At 45.2% G+C, this 23259-nt stretch overlaps 4 non-coding genes across 4 annotated transcripts; all 4 read right to left on the reverse strand.

The window, feature by feature from the left end:
- Positions 1-166: 166 nt before the first annotated feature.
- LOC138243741 (U7 small nuclear RNA) lies at positions 167-224 on the reverse strand. Its single transcript, XR_011192359.1, has one exon. It is a non-coding gene; the product is annotated as a U7 small nuclear RNA (small nuclear RNA).
- Positions 225-6560: 6336 nt separating this feature from the next.
- Positions 6561-6633, reverse strand: trnav-aac (transfer RNA valine (anticodon AAC)). Its single transcript has one exon. It is a non-coding gene; the product is annotated as a tRNA-Val (tRNA).
- A 109-nt stretch (positions 6634-6742) lies between these two features.
- On the reverse strand, positions 6743-6815 carry trnaf-gaa (transfer RNA phenylalanine (anticodon GAA)). Its single transcript has one exon. It is a non-coding gene; the product is annotated as a tRNA-Phe (tRNA).
- An 11127-nt stretch (positions 6816-17942) lies between these two features.
- Positions 17943-18024, reverse strand: trnal-aag (transfer RNA leucine (anticodon AAG)). Its single transcript has one exon. It is a non-coding gene; the product is annotated as a tRNA-Leu (tRNA).
- Between the last annotated feature and the right edge of the window lie 5235 nt (positions 18025-23259).

Consider the following 23259-nt stretch of genomic DNA (forward strand, 5'->3'; position numbering starts at 1 on the left):
TTCCCACACCTAAGGTCAAATATTAGGAATCAAAACTGCTCGAGTGTATGGAAGCACACAGCTTTATTAAGATTTCCAAGTGCAAGATCTTTTTATTCCTAAAAGACCCTATTTATGTTGTATGAGAAATATTAATATTAATACAGAATCTTTTTTCACCAAATAAATGGGCTTCCTGACTTCAGAAAGCCTTCTAGACAAATACTAAAAGAGCAAAAATTCCATTTGGTAAATGAAATGAAAACACATACCCTACCAAACCTTGAGTACAGGCCATTCAGGGTGATAATACAAAACCATTTATAATTCAACAAATAAAACCTGTCAACTGCTAATCACCACTTATCATAAAAAAAATAAGTAGCAATACACAGTATGGGACTCTTGGGTGCAAGTTAAATCCATGCAAGAAGGGGGTGTAGTGTTATATTTCCAAATCAGATATGCAAATGAGAGATCTGGCCCAGCCAATCTCAAAGCTCCCTTGGTCTGGAATGGAGCTGCTCCCCTCTTCTAGTTATTCACACTGGAGTTAGGTTACATATTAGCACATTTCATCTAACAGTTGCTGCAGAAACAAAAACGTAAACAAATGACCTGGACTGTGACCACACCTATTAGAATGTAGTTCAACAGATAACTTGTAAACCTTGTCATAAGATTTTTTTGTTCTACAAAATATACTTTATTCCACAAAAAAAAAAACATCTCAAAAGGAACATCTCACACATATTAACACTCCATGTAATAAAAAACAACGGCGGAACGGAGATTGATTGTCCGTTATCAATCTTTGCAAGTGGGGGCGGATTTGCGCAATTAAGAGAGTCCCTCCAAACCTACCACTCGCTATCGTCCTTTAATCCCTGTATATCCCAAAGTCCTTTCCAGCGCTCCCTCGCCGTGGGGAAACCCCATTTGGCGACGTGGTGCTTCGTCCTCCTCCTGAGGTCCGCCAGGATCCTCTCCTCCAGCTCCCTCGCCCCCCACTTTATGTTGTGCCGGATGAGAGTGTTCCTCGCCTTCCACAGTCCTTGTTTTGTGAGGGACAGCAGCAGCCCCCGCAGGTCCTGTGTCCCCTTGTCCAGTCCAGTGGGTGCCAGCCCCCAGCAGAATGTACTGGTAACTGAGCACCGCATCCGTTCCCAGGAGTTGCATAATGTTGTCCATTCTGCCCCACAACGCCTTGGCGAAGGGGCAGCTCCAGAACACGTGCTCCTGAGTCTCCTCGACGAAACACTTGTCCCGGGGGCAATGCGGGTTCCTGGTAAGCGAGTGTCTGTAGAGGACCTCTCTGGTAGCCAGTCACTTGTGTACAGCCATCCAGTTGAGGTCCTTCAGTTGGTTGTCCAGTTCTTTCGGCTGCGTTCTTTCCCAGACTTGTCTGGGAACTCTTAGCCTTTTGTGGCGACCAGATGCCCCCTCACCTCTTTGTACAGAGCTCTGTGGTTGCTGCAGGGCTCTGGCTGTCTCGTGGCCTCGTACCTCCTGCTCCACTTGACAGCATGGGTGTAGAACTCCGGTCGCATCTCTGCCTTGGGCCCAGTGTTTGACCACTGGACCAAGTGCCTCATGGGGACGGAGAGCCACAGCCTGACAAAGTACTGGTACTTGTGGCTGATGGGCTCCCGCAGCGCCCAACAGAGGTTGCAGTAGAAGATGCAGTCGAGTTTCAGGGGGAAATGTGGGACATCTGGACCCCCTTCCTCGACCAGCTGACACATCCGGTTTCTCGTGATGTACTCGTACTTGCCGCCCAAGACGAAGCCGAAGATCATCCCTTGCAGCGCTCGTCTGAGTCTAGCCGGCAGTGGGTACACAACTTCCAGCTCGCATAGTCTTTACGGAACAGTGCCTTGAAGTCGTCTTCCTCCAGTATCTCCCGGTTCAGTTTCCAGTACCCACGACCGAATGCCGGCAGGTTGGTGTTAGCCACCACCGTCAAGCGCTCATGGTCGGAATACCACTCCGGGGACACCGTCGCTGATTCCAGGGAGCAGGTCGTGTGCAGAAAGATGTAGTCCAGGCGGCTGCACACTCCCCGGGAGTTTTTCCATGTCGTTCCGGTGTCGTTAGGGAGGCACCGTCTGAAACCGTCTACCGGGGAGAACTGCTTGAGTAGCGACTCCAGCTCTGCCGAACTAGCGTCGCTCCCCTTCTCCCGGTCGTTGTCCGGGAGACCTGTCTGTTGGTGGTGCAGCAGCTGGTCAGGTCAGCAAACACTTCCTTCCGGATAGAGGGTTCCGTCGGAGCATAGACGTTAATTGCTCTCAACTTCTGCCCCCTCCAGTCGATGTCTGCGACCAGGATCCGGCCCTGCACCACCGAGAAGGAGGAAACCAGCGTCATTTCTGGGTTTCCGAGGAGGATTCCCACTCCAGAAGAGTGGACACCTCCTACGCTCCAGCATGATTCTCCCTTCGTCCATTCCCTGGTGAATGTCAGCTTGTCGCTTTCATCCTTCAGGTGGACCTCCTGTAAGAAACAAACTGAGAAAGACTTTGAAGCCAGATCATGAAAGACTCCCCGTCTTTTCACCGGGTCTCTTAGCCCTCTCACGTTAGATGTTAGAAAGGTAAGTTTCACAGTCATGATTAAACAAGTGAAAGCTGAACCTCCTCTCTTTGTGCTTACAGTGGAAAACTTGGGACTCTACATCTGGGCACTGTTTAGCCTAGATGTAACTCCTCTCGTTCGGGTCCTGGGGGGAATATGCTGGGCTCCCTCCAGGCCTCGCTGGGGACTGAAAGGTAAACATGCTGGACAGGTCCAGCCCTACCATCAGTCCCGGCTCCAGGGCGGCTTCAAAGTAATCCTCGTCTTCCTCAAGGATACTCTCCGCCACCGCTTCGGGAAGGCTTTTTTCTTCCCTTTCTCCAGGAGTTTCCGGGACCTCCAGTTGCTCCTGGGCCTTGGGGGAGGGGGGCTCCACTTCCTGGGATGCCTCTTCCTGTTGTTCCTGGGGATTGGGGGAGGGGGTTCCGACTTATTGGGCTGCCTCTTCCTGTTGTCCTGGGCCTCGGGGGAGGGGGTTACCTCTTCCTGGGCTGCCTCTTCCTGTTGTCCGTGGGACTCGGGGGAGGGGGGTTCTGTTTCCTGGGCTGTCACTTCCTGTCGTCTTTGGGCCTCGGGGGGGAGGGTTTCCATTTCCTGGGCTGCCTCCTCCGGTTGTTCCTGGGCCTCGGGGGAAGAAAGTTCCGTTTCCTCTAGGACGAGGAAACGGTTCTCGCTTACCACTCTTTTCTTTTGTCCTTCCGAAGGTGGATCCGCCCTGCATCTCTTCTCCCCTTCTCTTTCCCTTCTTGCTGGGAGTTATTAGGGCCCTTCCTCCGGTCAGCCATTTTGTCCGTCGTCCTGGCGGCCATCTTGTGACACTGGTGCGGCTGGGGGTGTGACCTCGGCAGTTTCAGTTCTCTGCGGGGGAGGTGCGGGTTTTTTGTTCTCACCTCTCTCCCTTTGTCTTGAGACCGGTTTCTGCCGGCCGGCTTCCACCACCTGGGCAAATGAAGGTTTGCTTACCTTGCATTGGTGAAGGAGGTGTCCCTCGGCGCTGCATCCGTCGCACTTTTTGGCTGCCCGGCAGGTTTTTGCCAGGTGCCCCTCTTTGTTACAGTTGTGACATCTGACAATGTCACACGTGTTCTCCTTGTGACAGGACTTTCTGCACTTCTTGCAGAAATCCGGCATCCTGGGGTAGTAAAGGTACCCCCTGTCGGCTCCGATGTTGAAGCGGGCCGGGGGGTGCTGGAAACCGTCGACGCCCTCTAGGTCCTCTTTCAGGAGGACTCGGTACTGGCGTTTGCCGTACCAGACGCCGCAACTGTCCCTGATCTCCGTCGGTTTGCCCACCAGAGTTACTTACCTCCATAGGTACGCTGTTACCAGTTCCATTGGTACGTAGGGGTTGTATGTGAGGACTGTGATGGTCCTCTGGTTTGTCTTCCTCATAGGCTCCGGCCTGAAATCAGAGAAACGGGGGTGCTTACCTTTTTCTCTGATCATTTTCGTTGCCTTTTCATATGAGGCGACCGTGGCCATGTAGGCCTCCATGTATCTCTCTGCCTTGTTGTCTTGCAGGCAGTAGAGATCTCCGGCCACCAACTGCAGGATCCCTCTCAGGAAGGTATTGAAATAGGATCTCGCAGTTGGCATCGTCTCTGTTTTCTTGGTCCAGTGGAACCGGATCAGTGTCTTCTTGTCTGCCATCTGGAAAGGAGAAAAAAGAAAAAAGGAGAGAAAGAGAGAGAGCAAGGTCCTGTGGAGAGGAGGGTTAAGCTGCTAAAGGAGCAGCGAGTGAGCCCTGGACTTTGTCCTTGTGGGCAAAGCCCAGCTAGGTGCAGGCGCAGGAGGAGAGAGAGGGAGGGAGCGGATAGTGCTTCCGTGTCTCGAGGAAGAAAGCAAGCACCGCGGGCAGGCCACGAGTACCTACTCCCAGCCAAGAGGCCAAGGAGGCAGAAAGAGAGAGAGAGGGAGCGGATAGCGCTTCCGAGTCTCGAGGAAGAAAGCAAGCACCGCGGGCAGGCCAAGAGTACCTACTCCCAGCCAAGAGGCCAAGGAGGTGGAGCAAAGAGAAAGGGGGAGGGGAGAGGAGAGAGCAGAGAGAGAGAACGTTGCTGCCAGATCCCACCCAGCTCAGCTGCTGCTTGGCCTTAACCCCCTAGGCTCAACCTCGGGCGATACCAGCTCAAGCACTCCTCAGGATCTTCGATCGCCTTCTAGAACTTTGGAAAGACAAGAACTGCGGGCATGCCACTTGAACTTGATCTTAGCCAAAAGGCCGATAAAATTTGATTCCAGCTCACTGGCCCTGCAAAACTTAGTTCAAGACTTTAAACTCTCAGACACATATAGATGTATATATCCCACAACAGCAGGATATACATAGTCAGGGAGGAATAGCAGCACCAGAATTGACTATTGCTTTGTCTCAGAGAGAGTGAAAGTTGTTGGGGTCACTCTTCAGCCTGTCTTCTTCTCAGAACATCAGGCTTTAGGGTGTAGAGTGGAACTCCAAGGCGGGACTGTCTTTGGCAGAGGCCTCTGGAAACTCAACACAAAGCTGCTAGAGAACGAGGGGGTAGTATCCCGCCACAAGAAGAAACTATCACAGTGGCTGTCCTTGCAGTGTCTGTACGGGTCAGTAGGAGAGTGGTGGGAGGAGGTGAAGGTGAGGACAAAGGCCTTTTTCATGGCTGAGGGAAGGAAGGCTGCTGCCAGACGGAGAGGAGTGCTAGCCAGGAAACAGAGGCAGCTGCAGCGTCTCTACACGATGCTGCACGGTGGCTTCGATGTGCTTGAGGATATCACCCTTTTAAAAAAGGACATCCGGAGCATAGTCGAAGAAAGCAGTCGAGGAGTGCTGTTAAGAAGCAGAGGTCAGTTCTTGGAAGAAAATGAGAAGTGTACTCGCTTCTTTTTCAGGAAAGTGGTAGGCTCCAAGTCTGTCATGGAAAGTGTAGTTGATGAGGAGGGAAGAGAGAGTACAGAGCTGAGTGCTATCCTCTCCTGCATCGAGGCCTTCTTGTCACGGACGTCCAAAGGGACTAACCGTGGGGAGCAGGAGTGCGGAAAAAGACCCATATGCGTAGCGGCGAGACGGGAAAAAGGCCCGGGCTCATTAGTGCAAAGAGTTCAGGAATGCCGTATAGAAACCTGTGCCCTCAGGGAGCGGACGTGGGGCGCCCTGGTGCTAGGCGGGTCTCAGGACATCCGAACGTCAGTGCTGAGCGAGGACAGAGTGCAAGACCCGGAAATATATAGCCCAGGGGAAAGAGAGGGACAGGAAGGACAGCAGACCAGAAACTAGGGACAGGACAGAGAAGCTCTACAGAGGTAAAGGATGAAGAAATTCATTTTTTTACCTCAAAGCTAGAAAACGTTTTGAGTGAAGAAGATAGGGAAGTACTTGAGGGGGATTTGACAGTAGAAGAGCTGAGAGGCTATGGAGAGCTTACAGAAGGGGAAAACAACGGGTGCTGACAGGCTCCCTAAAGGGGCGTCTGCTTTTACTACTTGCACGAATGAAGGCAAAAAAAGCCAATCGATGTGAACGAACGGCGCTTTACAGAGGAGTACTGCCTGACTGGATCGTTGATGAACGACAGAGGCCACTCCGACCTCTTCTCGGTTTTCTTCAATTACTTACTAAGGATCTTCTTCACATTCGCCCATGCAGGGGAAGCCAGTTACACCAAAGCAAACGCAGGAAGGTGCATTTCAAGCAGAGACCAGGAGGGACTTGTTTACACCAAGAGTGGTCGGAGAATGGAACAATGCGCCCAGCCCTGTTGCTGGAGCCGATTCTTGATGAGCTCTTGGGCTCACTAAGAGGACCCCGCTGGATGCTAATCTTTCTGTTGTTCTTGCAGGTCCTGCGCTGCTTTTGAGCCGACAGAGCTTGTCCTGGTCTGTCGGCACAGCCCAATTGCAAATGATCGGCTCCGCGTACAGAAGGAACGTGCGTTTGGTACAAGAGTGCACGAAGGCACCGGAAATACATTGGGAACAAATGACCGGTCGCTCAAGACCTCTGTGAAGTACAGGAGTGTGCAAAAAGAGGCTGTTTCCGCCCGGTCTCAAACCAGGGACCTTTTGCGTGTTAGGCAAACGTGATAGCCGCTACACTACGGAAACCTGGAGGCACCACTGCTGGTGTCTCACTTGCGTTTCGGGCTGAGAAAGGGAAGTGTCATTTTAGGCAGGGAGCGCTGGAGAGAGGAACAAAGGGCGCGATGAAACAAAATGCCGAAACCCGGGATCAAACCAGGGACCTTTAGATCTTCAGTCTAGCGCTCTCCCATCTGAACTATTTCGGCGGTGCGCAGAGCCCACAGCCACCTGCTCCAGCCTTCCTGTGTTGCGGCATGAGCGCACCAAGAGTAGCGGGAGAGTGTTGCAGGAACGTCACTCAGAAGGAAAGCCACCCAGCTGCGCCCTCTGAGCTCTGTCCAGCGCATCTTCCTTGCATGGACTCCTGCCTGCGATGGGCAGGAAACAATTAGCAAAAACAGAACAACACCCAATGGGTGTCTCATGACCACACCTAATGGTTGTGACACGTGCAGGTGTGAGGGGTTGCTGGGGTACTTTGGAGCAGAGCTTGGGCGGACGGGGGGCGGGAAAGCAGACAAAGAGGTCTCAAGGTCTGCATGATCACAGCTCTCCGCCGCCCCAGGCTTCCGCTCTATAAGCTACTGGACACACCCGCCCCTCCTCACACAGACCGTGGAAAAGCCCCCGAGTGGGAGGGCTCTCTCTTCCTCCCAGGAGCTCTTGGACACGACGCACAGACAGGGCGCAGGGAGCCGCCGCCTGCAAACACGGCTCCAGGCAGGACTCCACTCCGCAGGAGCCGCAGAGCAGAGGAGATGAGGGCAGCTTTGCTCCTGTGCAGAGACCTGAGCTGTTGTTGCTGTGGATGCTGTCTTTTCTGCACTCGGGGTAGGAGTGAATGTTGAGTTGCCCTTAGAAATGAAGCAGAGCACTTCAACGGCACGGGTGTGTGTGTGTGCACCCTGGTGATTCTGGGAGACAGATCGAACCTGGGCTAAAAGAGAGGGGGCTTAGCCCTCTTCCATTTGCTAGTTCAAAGTTGTACAACCCATTTGTATCTGCTAGGCGGCGCAGTCGTCGTGCACAAAGAACGCTTTGAAAAGCGTCAAAGGCAAGTCATTCCGAGTTGGTCGTTTGTGTTTTCCGTTCAGACGCGAAATGCTGAAATGATCTCTCAGCTCCTCGGTTGTCATTTCTGCTCCGTAAAGGGATCACAGCACGCGTCGGCTTCCAGCACGCTGGGTCGGGACACGATGCCGGGGGTCGGAGAGAGCGATGTCTTCCTCGTTAGTATAGTGGCAAGTATCCCCGCCTGTCACGCGGGAGACCGGGGTTCGATTCCCCAACGGGGAGTAGCTTTTATTTCACCTCCTTAGAGAATGACTGCCTTTCACTTCTCTGTTTTCTTTCACAGCGTCGTGCACCTTTTCATTGCTCTCGCTTTCAGAGCCTCCGCACGGCACACGACTCGACATCAGGAAGCACATTGAAGTGAAAGCAGGAAGCGCTGCGACATGCACTGTGCAGATCCCGCCACACTAAGAGGTGAGTGGGTCTGTTCGATGCACAAAGAACGCTTTGAGAAGCGTCAAAAGCAAGTCATTCCGAGTTGGTCGTTTGTGTTTTCCGTTCAGACGCGAAATGCTGAAATGATCTCTCGGCTCCTCGGTTGTCATTTCTGCTCCGTAAAGGAATCACAGCACGCGTCGGCTTCCAGCACGGTGGGTCGGGACACGATGCCGGGGGTCGGAGAGAGCGATGTCTTCCTCGTTAGTATAGGACCTGTCACCTGTCCCCACCTGTCACGCGGGAGACTGGGGTACATCAGGACGCGCCTTGAAGTGAAAGCAGGATGCGCTGTGACATGTACTGTACAGATCCCGCCACTACTGGGCCCGATTTCCCCGGATCGAAACCGGGCGGAAACAGGCCCGTTTCGTTTGTTGCCACGCACACTGTTTGGGGATTCGCCTAGCGCTGTGATCCAACAGACCCACTTACCTCTTAGTGTGGCGGGATCTTCACAGTGCATGTCGCAGCGCATCCTGCTTTCACTTCAATGCGTGTCCTGATGTACCCTGGTCTCCCGCGTGACAGGTGGGGATACTTGCCACTATACTAACGAGGAAGACATCGCTCTCTTAGTGTGCAAAACACTTACTTGCAGCATTGTGGGTGCTGTGGTTTAAATGCTATTGGTTTGTGAACAGAATACCCCTATCCCAGTGCATTGTGCCACATTAAATAGAAGCAAGAGAAAAAGAGATTCAGAACGCAAAGCTGTGTCAGTGTTCTGTTTAAAAAATCGGTTTGAACATCAGGGGAGCTGTTTTTAATAAGGTGCTGAGTAAAGAATATTTTAATCTTCCTGCTGTCAGTAGTATTGTGCATATAGTTGACTCTTACCTGAATGAAAACAGGACGTAAAGGAAGGGTTTCAGAATTCAGACAAAGCTTTACTCCCGTGCTTACAGTCGGAGTATTTGGAGACTGCGCTATTCTGTTGCCTATGGTCATATACGCGTTTTTCGCATGAAGCCGTATTGAACAGTATTTCTCGCGTTGTGAACTTGTGTATACAGCGGTCCCCCGGGTTCCAGTTAGTGCGTAATTACGCATCGATGAAAAACCGGAGGTTTAAAAAAAGATAATTAGCTCACTGATACTTTGATGTAGAGGCTGTGGAAATATCTACATGTCGTGGTCTTTAAAATGCATTTGGTTTGAAGGCGTTCTGTGCTTCCGTTGCGAAGATATGGACAAAATAATATTCGTGATTGGTCAAAAAAATGTCATATAAACGAAAAAGTACAGGCTGAGAAAGCATTCACAATGTATTTTATACACAAAGCAAGTATTCTCGCGATTCTAAGAGGTTTCATGTAAACGCTACAGGCGTGCCAAAATCGTTTTCGAATTTCAAGCTAACTTTACCACGGGAAAATGTCATATAAACGAAAAAGTAAAGGCTGAGAAAGCATTGACAATGTATTTTATACACAAAGCAAGTATTCTCGCGATTCTAAGAGGTTTCGTGTAAACGCTACAGGCGTGCCAAAATCGTTTTCGAACTTCAAGGTAACTTTACCCCAGTCTGGTACCGTAGGTCACGTAGCTGAAAATCCCAGTCATGTTTTTTTTCCTATCTTGTGGTACATAACGTACCATTTCGGACTATCACAAAGGGCTTGAGATTTCGTTAAATGCATGTATTCATTTCCTTTCTGGAAAACTTGTATTTAAAGAAATTCACACAGCTTGCGAGAAATGAAAATCAATTCTTGATTATCAGTGCAGAAGAAATATTACCAGCTGGCAAAAAAAAGATTTTTTTTTAACCGAAATGTTGTGATGTGAGACACGGACCCACCATTCCATCTGTGTCGCTCGTTCGATTTCATAACTGAAAGGTTGGTGGTTCGAATCCACCCAGGAACGTGTTTCTTTTGCGATGTAAACATTGTCTTCGCAAAGGTCGATTGGATTTCTCAGCGAAACCTTAACCATTTTAATTTTTGCAGGAAATGCGAGAGCTTAACACGTGTCAGAATCACCGGGAAATGTCCAATTACTGTATGCCCAACATCGCAACTCCCCAGAAAACCAAATTCACCCAAGAAAAAGTCGAGTCGTCATTTATACCCCCGTTGCATCCTTTGCTGAAATATTTTAAAAATACAATGCAGATTTGTTTAAGAACTTGCGAGCTTTGTTACATTAGCACCGTGCATTTGGACTTCGATATTTTGACACATTTACCTTAATTTTAAACATAAATACTGTACAATCTATTGTAATTTTGTTGTACTATTAAAATATGTTAGCTGAGGATGCAAAGGGGTGAAAGGGAAAGGTCAGAGGTGTAGTAACACCAAGGTTAGGATTGGTGGAGGTGATAAGGGTGTTGATGGTTTTTCTCTGTAGAGAATTTTGAGTTTTTTATCCTTCTCTGAAGTGAGAAACTGGAAGAGTTGGGAGTTGAGGGATCTGATAAGGTTAGTTATGGAAGGAAGTTGATGTGGAGCTTTTAACCGTAAAAACTCCTTAATGTCTTTGATGTTGTCATCAGCGATAAACTGCATTCAGCAAAGAAAATTATCTTTGCTTACTGCCCTGTCTTTCTCACACCTGAAGAAGGATCCACAGCCGAAACATTGTGATTCTTTTCTTTTCAGCAGGAATAGTGCTTTAATTGTTCCTTTGCAGCCTACGCATGCTGACGCAGCTACCCACCCGATATCTAACATTCTATTATCACAACTATGAATGTCCACTTTGGGTATTTTTTCCATGCTTATTTATTATTATTATTTATTCTGTCATTGAAGCATATTTTATGTCATACTGAAGTGTCATAATCACTGAAAAAATATTTTTTTCATTTAGAAAGTAAGAAAATGATAAATCACTAGGAATTGCATTTAGCCTATTCTGATCTAGATTTTCTATATACTTTAACATGCCATGTTCACAATGTCACAACTCAGAAATGAAACAGTGAAGTGTTGTAATTACAAATGTACATAGTGCCGGGACATTGAGATGTTTTGGTAATGAGGAAGGAGGGACATGCAATGTTCACAGGGTCAAATTTATAAAATGCTACAGTAAAATTTCTTGTATTTCGGGATTATGAGAGCCTGTTACATTGTGTCTCACACCTCAGTGTCAGAATTTTGAGACATTTTTATAACCAGGGGTAGGTTCATAGCAATAAGCAGAAAGTGCGATCATCCTTTGCTCATCCTCGGTTAACCATATATTCTCATATGTCATGTTCTGAATGTCCCATTTAAAACTGCTACATTAAAATTAAGACTTTTTATGATCAGAAGGCAAGGTTGTGGTAAATATGCATAAAGTGCAAGTGAACTTATCTTTTGCCTTTGTCTTGTTATTGTGAGTTTTGAAAATTGGTTTTCGATTTTCTGAAATGTGTTTCACACAAAAATGCAATTTGGATAGTCACTACTTATATATTCCCCTTTACTGAGGATATGTACAGTAATCCATCCCGATTAGTACTTTTAAAATTACTGTAGAGAGCCATCAGAAAGGGAATGAAAACTTGCATTAAACAAAATCAAGCTGCATGTAATCATCCATAGTGATACATTTTGTAAGACAAGACAGGAAGAAAGACACTGCTGGGATTTGAGCACAGAATCTCCTGTTTAATAGGAAAACACTTTAACCAAATCAGCCAAGATGCTGTCAGAGTATTAACATCATGTCTGCGTCAGTGATTACAGCTGACTATCGCTGGAGGACAGTTCACTGTGAACAAGTCAGCCTGCATAATGAGGGGGAAGAGACTGACCTCTGTGATGCACTATAGAGTTACACTAACCTTCTATCCAACTGTTCTATGCGGCATTCTACCCTAGTGGTAAATATTGGTTTCCGTGCATGTAATATTCCTTTTTTTGTCAAATATTTTCAAGCACAAATTTTGCTGTTGAAAATAAGCCTTGTGGTTTTCAATGTTGTGATCCTTTTCCCCCAGTGTCACCCAAATTCATACACTGTGCTTTGGCAATTCTTCAGGCGATATTGTTTAGAGGAGCTCAGTTGAATTAGTTTGCGTATATAAAGTATTTCTTTTCCCTTTAATCCTTTAAAACATATTACATTTTCAAAACATTGTATCTTTCTTCCTACTAATTGTAGCGGCAATGCTTGTTAATAAGACAGAATTAAGTGTTGCTGTGCTTTCCCAAATGAGGCCCCATCTCTCTCTTCACCTCTGTGGTGCAGCCACAGAGAAGCTATTCAGGCAGGCTGATTTAAAGATGTTTTCTTTTGATAAGGGAAAGCTCCCAAATGGGGATGCATTTAGCTAAGCCTGGCTATCATGATCAATGGGCATCCATTGGCGCCTAACTGTCTAGGGAGTGCCAGATGGACATCTGGACTGCATTCCTAAGTGTCAGGAGTAAGTGACTCATATCTCACCTTGATCAACCAATCAGGGACTGGTAGGGCCGAGTAACCCACGTGGGACTCTGATGCCCATGAAACTTTCATCCAATGAATGAACTGAAGTTCCTCCAGGTAAAAACAGGCAACAAAGAACTCCAAGACTATTCTAAAGGGAATTCAAAGGAGAATTCCAGGAGTGTGAGACAATTCCAGGGCAGGACGGCCCAGGAGCAGAAAGGCTCCCAAGGGCAGGACATTCTCGCAGCGCGCCTCCTGACCATCCTGAGACTCAGCCTGGACCACCACGGAACGGCCAGTGTGTCCAAGTGCCAGAACTTTCCTTTGTTCTAAGAGTCGAGAGCGGAGGTTGCCAGAGAGTAACCAGAGGATCCACCCGAGGTTAGCACCAGCAGCAGGCCTCTTGAAAAGGTCAGAACTGTGGACAGCTGAATCACTATTCAGAACTAGCGCTTCATCAGGAACGAACTGGTCTTCTTCCTGACCTGCTGGGACTCACAGTCATCTTTTCTCCTGTGCACAAACTTCGCTAGTTTCAGCCAAAACTAACTAGCCAGTATTCAGAGAGCATCAGCAGCGCACCGTCACAAGCCGCACAGCACAGCCTGGTACGGAGCCAGAGAGTGCGGATTGGACAGCAACAAGCCTGCATTTGCTTGTGCCCGCAGGAGATCTGAATCCCCAGAGATTGGATGAGTATTCAACTTCACTGCATTACTGCTCCAGAATTCTATTGTTATCCCAACCAGTTGATATCAATTTAATTCCTAAGAGTTGTGTACTTGTTTTGAGTATCTAATGCAGAAGTTGTAACCAAGTTAAATTACGAAACGGTCTAAATGAATGATATACCGAACGTATGTCCTCTTGATATGTGTAACTCTTTGTAACTGAATGAATATATATCTTTTGTATTCTGATAACCCTTACGATAAGATCTGTTTGGTTTACATGCATATTATATATATTAATGAATGTATCCTCGTGTATTAGTACCTGTGTGTGCGTTGTTTGAGTTATCTCGCATGGTTGGATTCTGAGACCATTAAAAGAATCAATTTTGTGATTAACTGCCACAATTAATAATTGTCCCAGTAAATGCCCAAACCCCTACAGAACTGGTGCCTCGTGAGAGCACACTACAACAGTGTGTGATCTCCTGTCCCAGCCTGAGGAGCAGACACCGAACCTGTCTCTCAATAAAAATAATACAGTGTGCGATCTCCTCTCCCAGCATGAGGAACAGACAGTGACCCTGTCTCTCAATAATAATAATACAGTGTGTGATCTCCTGTCCCAGCCTGAGGAGCAGACAGCGAGCCTGTTTCTCAATAATAATAGAACAGTGTGTGATCTCCAGTCCCAGCCTGAGGAACAAACAGTGAGCCTGTCTCTCTATAATAATAATACAGTGTGTGATCTCCTGTCCCAGCCTGGGGAACACTGAGCCTGTCTCTCAATAATAATAGTACAGTGTGTGATCTCCTGTCCCAGCCTGAGGAACAGACAGCGAGCTTGTCTCTCAATAATAATAATAATATAGTGTGTGACCTCCTGTCCCAGCTTGGGGAACAGGGAGCCAGACTCTCAATAATAATAACACTGAGGAACAATGAGTTTATCTGTCAATAATAATAATACAATGTGATCTCCTGTCCCAGCCTGAGGAACAGTGAGCTTGTCTCTCAATAATAACAATACAGTGTGTGATCTCCTGTCCCAGCCTGGGGAACAGACAGTAAATCTATCTCTCAATAATAATAATCCAGTGTGGAATGTCCTGTCCCAGTCTGGGGAACAAACAGTGAGCATGTCTCTCAATAATAATAGAACAGTGTGTGATCTCCAGTCCCAGCCTGAGGAAAAGTGAGCTTGTCTCTCAATAATAAAAATACAGTGTGTGATCTCGTGTCCCAGTCTGAGGAACAGACAGTGAGCCTGTATCTCAGTAATAATAATAATACAGTGTGCTACCTCCTGTCCCAGCCTGAGGAAGAGACAGTGATCCTGCCTCTCAATATTAATAATACAGTGTGTGATCTCCTGTCCCAGCCTGGGGAACAGAGAGTAAACCTATCTCTCAATAATAATAATCCAGTGTGTGAGCTCCTTTCTTAGCCTGAGGAACAGACAGTGATCCTGTCTCTCAATAATAATAATCCAGTGTGGAATGTCCTGTCCCAGTCTGGGGAACAAAAAGTGTGCTTGTCTCTCAATAATAATAGATCAGTGTGTGATCCCCTGACCCAGCCTGGGGAGCACTGAGGCTGTATCTCAATAATAATAATACAGTGTGTCATCTCCTGTTCCAGCCTGAGGAACAGTGAGCTTGTCTCTCAAAAATAATAATACAATGTGATCTCCTGCCCCAGCCTGAAGAACAGACAGTGAGCCTGTCTCTCAGTAATAATAATACAGTGTGTGATCTCCTGTCCCAGCCTGAGGGACAGACGGTGAACCTGTCTCTCAATAATAATAATAATACAGCGTGTGACCTCCTTTCCCAGCCTTAGGAAGAGACAGTGAGCCTGTCTCTCAATAGTAATGATACAGTGTGGGATCTCCTGCCCCAGCCTGGGGAACAGACAGTGATCCTGTCTCTCAATAATAATACTCCAGTGTGGAATGTCCTATCCCAGTGTAGCGGCAATGCTTGTTAATAAGACAGAATTAAGTGTTTCAGTGCTTTCCCAAATGAGGCCTCATCTCTCTGTTCATCTCTGTGGTGCAGCCACAGAGAAACTATTCATGCAGGCTGATTTAAAGATGTTTTCTTTTGATAAGGCACAGCTCCCAGAGGGGGGTGCACTTAGCTAAGCCTGGCTATCATGATCAATGGGCATCCATTGGCGCCTATCTGTCTAGGGAGTGCCAGATGGACATCTGGATTGCATTCCTAAGTGTCAGGAGTAAGTGACTCATATCTCACCTTGATCAACCAATCAGGGACTGGTAGGGCCGAGTAACCCACGTGGGACTCTGATGCCCATGGAACTTTTAGCCAATCAACGAGCTGAAGTTCCTCCAGGTAAAAACAGGCAACACAGAGAGCCTTTAGTGTAGAATTCTGTGGACTTTTCTAAAGGGAATTCAAAAGAGAATTCCAGGGCAGGACGGCCCAGGAGCAGAAGGCTCCCAAGGGCAGGACATTCTCGCAGCGCGCCTCCTGACCATCCTGAGACTCAGCCCGGACAACCACGGAACGGCCAGTGTGTCCGAGTGCCAGAACTTTCCTTTGTTCTAAGAGTCTAGAGCGGAGGTTGCCAGAGAGTAACCAGAGGATCCACCTGAGGTTAGCACCAGCAGCAATCCTTGTGAACAGGTCGGAACTGTGGACAGCTGAATCACTATTCAGAACTAGCTCTTCATCAGGAACGAACCGGTCCTCTTCCTAACTTGCTGGGACTCACAGTCATCTTTTCTCCTGTGTGCAAACTTTGCTAGTTAAAGCCAACACTAACTAGCCGGTCAGTGAGCATCAGCAGCGCACCGTCGCAAGCCGCACAGCAAAGCCTGGCACCGAGCCAGAGAGCGCGGATTGGGCAGCAACAGCCTGCAACTGTTTCTTTGTGCCCGCAGGAGATCTGAATCCCCAGAGATTGGATGAGTATTCAACTTCACTGCATTACTGCTCGAGAATTCAATTGTTATCCCAACAAGAGTTATGTACTTGTTTTGAGTATCTAATGTAGAAGTTATAACCAAGTTCAATTACGAAACGGTCTAAATGAATGATATACTGAATGTATGTCCTCTTGATATATGTAACTCTTTGTAACTGACTGAATATATACCTTTTGTATTCTGATAACCCTCTCGATAAGATCTGTTTATATGCATATTCTATGTATTAATAAATGTATCCTCGTGTATTAGTACCTGTGTGTGTGCGTTGTTTGAGTTATATTGCATGGTTGGATTCTAAAGCCATCAAAAGAATCAATTTTGTGATTTACTGCTACAATTAATAATTGTCCAAGTAAATGCCCAAACTCTACAGAAGCATGCAAGAAAATGTGATCATTACCTATGGAATTTCCCACCAGCGTGGAGTTTGTCTGTCTAAAGCAGAACACAGTGGAGTCATGCCGAGGGTTGTGAGATCAAGATTTCAGTGGAGCACTGTCGTCTACGTCTTTAGCTACATGAGTTGGACATCCTCTTGTACACGGAAAGCAGATTGAGATCCTCTGACATGAAAAGTGCCAGATAAAAGCCATTTCTCATCCTTTCTCTTAGTGGTGGAGCTATGGCATGTAAATGAGGCAACTTTCAAGGCGAGCAGGCTCGGTGCACACCGAACGCAGATGTCTCAGAGCAGTAGAGACGTGTCCAAGTGGCTGTCAAAGGACAGCACTTTGCCGGCGCATTGGCTTAGTTGGTTAAAGCGCCTGTCTAGTAAACAGGAGTTCCTGGGTCCGATTCCCAGCGGTGCCTTTCTTCCTGTCTTACTGTACAGAATTTATCCTTACGGGCAAATCCCATGCCTTTTAATTCAGGTGAATGCAAGTGTTCGTTTCCTTTCTGGAACAACTTGTTTTGAAAGAAATCTATACAGCTTGCGAAAGATGAAACACAAATCTTGCTTATCAGTGAAGAAGAGGTACTCCCAGCAGGCCAGCTAATACCAGCAAAGTTTTTTTTTCACCCTAACCCAGAGAATGGAGAAAAGCGAGGCGCCTGTGGCTCTGCACTGTAATCAGTTCGCGAGTTCGGCGGTTAGCTGAAAGAGTGGTAAATGGAGCTCGCCCCAGCCCGTCCTTATTCTTTTAAAGAGGATAAAAAATTAACTTCGCCGCCATTACTACCAGCTTTAAAAGACTGCCATGGGCACGGAAAAAAACACACTACAGATGACTTTTCTGGAACCGAAGCAGAGATTCCTTTACAAACCAACTGATAAAGCTCAGCCAGTGAATACTGTTAACAGAATGTGAAAGCACGATCAACTTTGTAACTGCAACCACAGGAAAAACAGCAAGAAGCAGGCTCCATTCCCCATTTAAATCTGTCGTGCGAGGCATGCTTTTTGAACGCATGAAGTAAATCCCACGATCGCTTTTGAACTTGGACAAAGTACTTCCAAAGGAGCGCTATGCGCAAAGATTTAACAAGATCAACCCCCGCCGACGATTTGGTGTGAAGAAGCAGAACATTCAAGTTTCACAGACAGGAGCAGCACGCCAGCACAGCCAACATTAAAACGGAGGGCACACTACGATTTGCATTGACACAAAAGTGATCTGGGCAGACATCGCTCCCTGCATAACGCAAAAAGTGACAAAGCGCTTTTGGGTTGAGAGGACGCAAGAAGGTTTTTGTTTTGTGCCTTGATGTCAAGCTGAGAAAGTATCTTTAAACACTTTGCTTAGTTTCTCGAGAGACTGCCAAAAAGCAGTTCCCTCCCTTTCGTCTGAAGCCAGCTGAAAGGGGGTCTCGACAGAAGCACCTGGCAGCGGTGGGATTTGAACCCACGCCCCCGAAGAGACTGGAGCCTTAATCCAGCGCCTTAGACAGCTCGGCCACGCTACCCGCTGTGCACTGTCTCTTTGTCTCATTACTTGCCCGGAGGAAGCCGGGTGGGTTTTGCTCTTGTCGCCCGACTTAGTGGCGTTATGACCGTGGAACCGACTGCACCTGCTTTTTCTGAGATGCTTCCCCTCTCATGGCGAGATCTCGACTTCTTTTACACCTCTGGATAAAGATCTTCTGTGGAGCAGGTTTCAGACCTCTGCGTACAGCACCCTTGATGTCATTTTATTTTTACAGCAGCCGCATCCGGAAAGTTGTGTCTTTTACGTTTTATTTGAACAACAAAACTACATACAATACAAACAAGAGCACATATAACGTATCAAGAAAATCGTCAGGGGCACATGCTATAATACAATTACACTTTATGAAAAACGATTACACAAAGGTATTCGGGTTTGCTTGAACCTTTAAAAAAAGTGATCTGAAACTACCCAGCTTACAATCTCTGAGGTAGTTGTCACTAAACTTGGACGTGATGTGCCACACATGTGCCATGTGCCTTTACTTTTGTAAAAAACTGGTATCGGGAAAATTAAAGTCGAAACCCAAAACAGTAACATATTTAAGAGTAAATTCCTCCTTATAGCTAGCAAGCGCTCCTAGTTAGTAAAGTTGTTCGTGTCCCAGCCTGTCACGCGGGAAACCGGGGTTTGATTACCGACGGGGAGACAGCTAGTTTTTTTATGATCAGATTCCGGTCTTTAATGCTGTGTGTGAGAGTTTACGTAACTTTCCTTTTCTCACATTTTCTGACGACTATTCCGAAGGAGCGCCCTATCAACTCCTAATACTTTTCAAAAATCTGCCTGCATGTTTGATTCGTTTTGTTTTACTTAGAAAAAGTTCAATATTGATCATAACTAAAGAAAATTATGATCAGAAACAAAAACAAAATGTTGAAGATGCAACTCGATCTTGAATCAGAGCTGGGTGACATGGGCTTCTGTTCTGATATGGTTGTACGAGAAACAGGAGGAATCTCTTCTCTCCTATGGAACATGAGCTGAATCAGGAATGAGACATGTCATATATCAACGCATGACCTACATCGTAAAACTAAAATAAAAACTAACATTAAGTTATCAGAGACATCCATTTATATACAAACAAGAGACAGACAAAGCAATAATTCTACATTAACTTGTCCTGCACTGATCAGACTAATTGAAATGGTCTGATTCAGAGCCTGTGCAGCTCGTGCTAATACAACAACGACAGTATTGAACCCTCAGCACCATACTGACTACTGAGCACAAGTTCAGCTGCTCTCCAGCTTTGTTACGCACGTTTTTTTATTGCAAATGGAGCTGATCTCCAGACAGTACAGTGTTAGTCAGCAGCCTCTACTAGTAATACATCGCCCCTGTCCAAAATCTCTAGGTAAAAAAAACACATTTTATACATTTGTCTGTTTAAAGATATAATCTCTTTAAAAAAGACAAAGGGTTTGTGTGTCAATTGTTTCGAATTAATTTCGAATGCAAAGAAAAGTAGTTTTCTTCCAAGAAATCACACATTTGTCGCATCCTCCATACTATACTTCTCTCTTGTAGTAGTAAAGCATTTTGATTTAAACTGAACAATATATTAAATGTTTCATCTATACACTTACGATTAACATAGGCAGCCTTGAACGGATTGCGGAGATCAAATATACAGATGGATTCAGAGTGTGCTTTCCAACTTTTGTGTAACATTTTCCTTTGATAGGTCGGAGTTGTTTTTAAAATCTGGATTAAATAAAAAGGAGTGACGTCAGTGTAAACCAGCTTTCCTTCATGGGGAACAACGGTTGTGTTCCATATTTCTAATTATTTTGGTTTCAAGATAGCAATTTAGTATGAAACATAAAAGCCAGCTGGATAAATCTGTTACACCTCATTTACAATGGTCTTTCAACTAATAGCCCGTGCAGGGATCAAACCTCAGCTGTTGGTACGAGTTGCGTAAGGCTCTGCAACATGCAGATGAGAAACTAACCTCTGCTTCTTCATTTTATACACAGTGAGCTATATATGCGAGCTTACTGCCCCCTACGGGCTCTGTATTTGATTGCCGTACAAGACCGGCCATGGAGAAATGAAGTGAAGAGGGTGTGTTCATTTAAAGGCTCAGCGTCCCTGGGAGGTCTCAAACCACCACCCTTTTGGTTAACAACCGAACCACAAAGACTCACATACAGCTTAACACTTCTCCGTCTCAGTGAAAGTGATACACTCCATAAAATTTCTGGAGAATCATTTGTCAATTTCCCTACGGGATTAATAAAGTATTTTCTATCTATCTTAAAGGAAAATCGCCAACAGTGGCAGATATCTATTGGAGTTTTTTCATTCTATACTGCGATTTCTGAAGGGTACCCTGTGAAAATACGAATTTTGATGAGAAGGGATGGACATATAAGGTTAGCAGGCTTGGGGAATTGGACCTTATGGTGAAGGCTGCGGGCTCAGCATCAGCAGAACCTGATCAGTATCGGTTGACTCCGATATACTTTGACAACTTAACTTCTGGATTTAGAGACATTTACCTTAGTGTCGGTATACTAAGATGTTTTGCTAACGAGGAAGGAGGGACAAAGTAAATTGGCAGAATGTGTGCTATATTGTTGACTACAAGTCCTCACATGCCAGAGGGTCATTATTAAAAAAAAACGTTACAGTAAAATCTCTTGTACTTCACGATTATGAGTGCCTGATACATTGTGTCTCACACCTCAGTGTCAGACCTGTGAGACGAGCTTGTAATCAGGAGGGAGGGCCATAGCAATTCAGCAGAAATTGCATTCACCTTTTCCCAATGCAGTCTCACATGCCATTTTCTCACATGCCATGCTCAGAGGGTCATATTTTTAAAATGGTACCGTAAAATGTCCTGAAGTTCAGGATTTTGACAGTCTGTTATATTGTGTCTCACACCTTGATGTCAGAAATATGAGACGATTCTAAAATCAGGAGGGAGAGCCCTAGCAATATAGCAAACATTGCATTTACCATTTGACAATGTATTCTCTCATGCCATGTTCAGAGGGTCGTATTTAAAAAAACGGTACAGTAAAATGTCCTGAAGTTCCATTGTCTCTCACACATCTGTGTCAGAATTTTTAGACATTTTTATAACCAGGAGGTAGGTTCACAGCAATAAGCAGAAAGTGCGATCACCCTCTGCTCATCCTCAGTTAACCATATATTCTCATATGCCATGTTCTAAATGTCCCATTTAAAACTGCTATATTAAAATTTCTTGCAAAATGCAAGAGTTTGAGATTTTTTATGATCAGAAGGCAAGGTCGTGGAAAATATGCAGAAAGTTCCAGTGAATTTACGTTTTGCCTTTGTCTTATTTACTCGTGGTATAACATGCCAGTTTGTTTTATTGTGAGTTGTGTTTCTGAAATGTGTTTCATACAAAAATGCAATTTGGACAGTCTCTACTTACATATTCCATTTTACTGAGGATATGTACAGTAATACATCTGGATAAGTATTTTTAAAAATGACTGTAGAGAGCCATCTACAGGCGAAAGATGACATAACATCACAGCAGCAGCATTTAAAATGGAATGAGAAACGCGAAGCAGCAGCTGGTGAATAAGAAGCCAACTCCAGCCTCGTTAATGCAATAGCATTAGGTGAGGTGGAAAAATATTTCTTACTCTGAATCTTAACATTTTTATAGGAGGTGTTCTAGGACTTCTTGCCTCAGAAAAAAAACAAACTGCCAGTACATCACTTATTTTTACTCCATCAATAGCAGCAGTGTTATCAGTACTGAGCCCTAAATGTAGGTCCTGTCATCATATAAAAAGTCGAAAGTATCGACTGTATTCAACTGATAAAATGTATCTTCTATGAGAGTTATATCTTTATCCAAAATACATCGGAAACAAATTTGCACATTTTTTTGGGGATCCTGAAGACTGAGAATCAAAACCTTTTTTTCCCTTCTTTCCAGGACCAAGGATTATTCAGATGCAAACATTGTCCCAAAATCAATGTACTTTCCTATCGCTGTTGCTTCTTCAAATCCTTCATCTGAACGTTGATATTGAAATATGATATCGTACAAATTGTGGTTTTCTTTTTAAAGCAAATTTTATGCTTCAAATTAAATAAATGTTATTTATTATGAATATGCCAGAACTTTTTCTGTACTTAAGAGGGTTCTGCCATTTTAGATGTTATGCTGTTCATGTCTGATTTATCAAATGTTTCATTTAAATCTCCCATCATTTCTGTATCAGTCTGAAGGCCTTGCAGTAAAGATTGCAATTCATCCAAAAATGCCAGGTTTCCCACTTGTGATAACAAGGAAGGAAATGTACAAGGAAATTAATGTACATTTTCCCCCCAAATCAACAAAGTTAAAATCAAATACCTCCCTCATCTGCAGGTGGAGAGAATTATATCAGAATAAATACAGGTTTAAAAGTCAGGAGCATTGATAGTCCTATTTTAAAATGACACTAAAATGCTCACAATATATTAAAAAAGCACTGTAAAATGCAAAAATAATTTAAAAAATATTAAAACAAGGTAAAAAGTTAAAAGTTAAAAAGAAATAATACACAGTTATAAAGCTCAAGAATTATCAATGGGAAATTACAATGGGTTGATTGTGTTTCATATGATTTAAAAACATAAAATGTTTTTAAAAAATCCCCTTACAATATGCTAAAAATGGCAAGAATACTTCAAACTGGTGTGTAATTTTTTTTTAAAAAATAAAACAAGTTAAAAATAAATACTAAATGGGTTTAAAATTCAGGAATGTGATTGGTCAGATGCTTATGATGAGTGATGCTGGTGTTTTGTGCGCTTTAGCGAATTCAACAAAATATTCGATTTAAAAACGGCAAGAGCTCGTATGAAAAAAAAGTTAGTAAGTATCTTTGTTATAACAGCTGCGCCAGAACTATTCAGATACATCAGAAAAGTACCTGAACTTGACTGGTTTATATTCAGTTATGTGCATTGGGAACGAAAGGGAGACTTACATGGATTTTATTAGGTTTTAGGTTTTTATTGTCCGAGTTGCCCACTTGACAGATAGATATGTCCTAATTCATGAATTGAGAGAATATTTATTGGCATGGGAACCACTGGTTTTAGCTAGAGATTTTAATTGCCTTTTAGAAAGAGAAGGCAGAATGAGGTGTGAGAGACGGGTCCAATTTGATAAATCATCAATATTATTGCAAACGGTATGTAAAGATTTTAAACTGAAAGATGC

Source organism: Lepisosteus oculatus, chromosome 14, assembly GCF_040954835.1.
Source record: "Lepisosteus oculatus isolate fLepOcu1 chromosome 14, fLepOcu1.hap2, whole genome shotgun sequence".
Lineage (NCBI taxonomy): Eukaryota > Metazoa > Chordata > Actinopteri > Semionotiformes > Lepisosteidae > Lepisosteus > Lepisosteus oculatus.